This window comes from Siphateles boraxobius, unplaced genomic scaffold (genome assembly GCF_051911475.1).
Source record: "Siphateles boraxobius isolate OS27281-9 unplaced genomic scaffold, OSU_SipBor_1 65, whole genome shotgun sequence".
Taxonomy (NCBI): Eukaryota; Metazoa; Chordata; class Actinopteri; order Cypriniformes; family Leuciscidae; genus Siphateles; species Siphateles boraxobius.
In genome coordinates this window covers 2124260-2126083 of record NW_027509192.1, presented here as the reverse complement: position 1 = coordinate 2126083, position 1824 = coordinate 2124260, and the positions used below count along the sequence as shown (strand labels likewise).

Here is a 1824-nt window from a genome sequence, read left to right as displayed (position 1 = left end):
GAGTAAGTTAGTCTCATGTCGTGTTCGACAACGGGAGGATTTTAACACTAGGGTTCCAACTTCCCACTTGTCCTGATGAATGAATAATAATTGTAAAAGTTGTAAATGCACTTTACATTGAGTGAGCAATCTCAAAGTGCTATAGAAAAAAAAACACTATATATATACACTATCATTTTTGACATTCAGCTAAAATTAAATTACAATGATCATAATCGGCATTCAAACTGAAATTCTTATTATTGAAGATCCGTGATGTTCTGGCCTGCTATGATCCAGACTCTGACAAGGCTTCCTGCATCCTGCTGCTCCTAATGTTGTACTAAAAAGAGCCGAAAGAGAGTTTGATGCTTGAAGTTGATGTACGATTTTTTAGTCCAATATTTAAAATGCAAAATGAGTGATTACATTATCAACATTTACCTTGCATGATTAACTACCTCTGAGCAATGAACAATATCCTTTATCCTAAGTCCATGCTATTGTGTGTCAACTGTTACAGCATGTGCCACTGCTGTGGACATCAATACTGCAGAACTCCCCAGCACCCCCTGCTTGATCATTCAAGGTAATGTTACTTTGATCTAGTATCGAGATTTCTAACTCATTATTTTGTTTTCATTCTAGGAATCTACATGACCACAATAAATAATTATAATAAGAATTACATTTGTATAGAGCTTTGTATCCTAGTTCTTAGTTCACCCAAAAATGAAAAGTCTGTCAGTAATTACTCTCCCTCATGTCGTTCCAACCCCGTAAGACCTTCGTTCATCTTCGGAACCCAAATTAAGATATGTTTGATTATATCTCAAGGCCAACAGAGATGGAAATGAATACTTGAATAAAGTCGTTATTTTTGTTTATTTTTTGCGCTCAAAAAGTATTCTCTTCACTTTATAAACTTAAGATTGAGCCATTGTAGTCACTTGGACTATTTTAACGTTTTCTTTAATAACTTTTCGGGGATGGCAAGTTTCAATCCCTTAGAAGCCTTATGGAGGAGTGATCCAGCTCTCAGATTTCATCACAAATATCTTCATTTGTGTTCCGAAGATGAACGACGGTCTTACGGGGTTGGAACGACATGAGGGTGAGTAATTACTGACAGAATTTTCATTTTTGGGTGAACTAACCCATCGCAAAGTGCTCATAACACATAATGTTGTATCTGTTCATTTCAGGTGACATGATGAAGCCCTCTGGATGGCTTATATCCATCGATGGACATGTCGTGATGGGCCCACACCCTTTCTTTTTACACGGAGTACCTGCTTTCTTCAGCAGCTATTACGTCTTTAACCTTGAGTATCGTGCCGCTGGATTGTCGATGCTGGAGTTCATTCAAAGGTATTTTATAAAGATCAAATTTAATCTTGTAATTCACATTATAGTACAGGCTTCCAACTCAATGATTGTCTTGAGATCTAAAATGCTGACAAACGAGGTACCCGAGGCTAGCCTGGTGAGACCATCCTGATCTCGCGAACTCATTCAATTTCGCTCTGCAGATCAGTCTGTTTTTCTACACATGTTATGCTGACAAATACCTGCCTGTCCAATCACAGCTTTTTATTTTGATTTGGGGCAGGGTATGTGATGATGATTTTGAAACGTCTATTGCGAAATGTGAACGTATTGAATGAAGTAGATGACATTTTCTTTAAAAGCAGAACAAAATGTTCTCAGGCCATTAATTGAAAAGGATGTGTTTGTCATACTTTCAACAGGGTTTGGTTTTAATTTACCAACTGGCCAATTGTGTGAAGATGCATTTCAGTGGCGGCGCCCGTTGATATGGCCTCTCATAGTAGAAAATCAACC

General features: G+C 37.7%; 1 long non-coding RNA gene across 1 annotated transcript; it reads left to right on the top strand.

Moving 5' to 3' along the window:
* The first annotated feature begins 501 nt into the window (after nt 1-501).
* On the top strand, nt 502-1824 carry LOC143720404 (uncharacterized). The gene is made up of 3 exons (XR_013196546.1): nt 502-568; nt 1185-1350; nt 1731-1824. It is a non-coding gene; the product is annotated as an uncharacterized LOC143720404 (long non-coding RNA).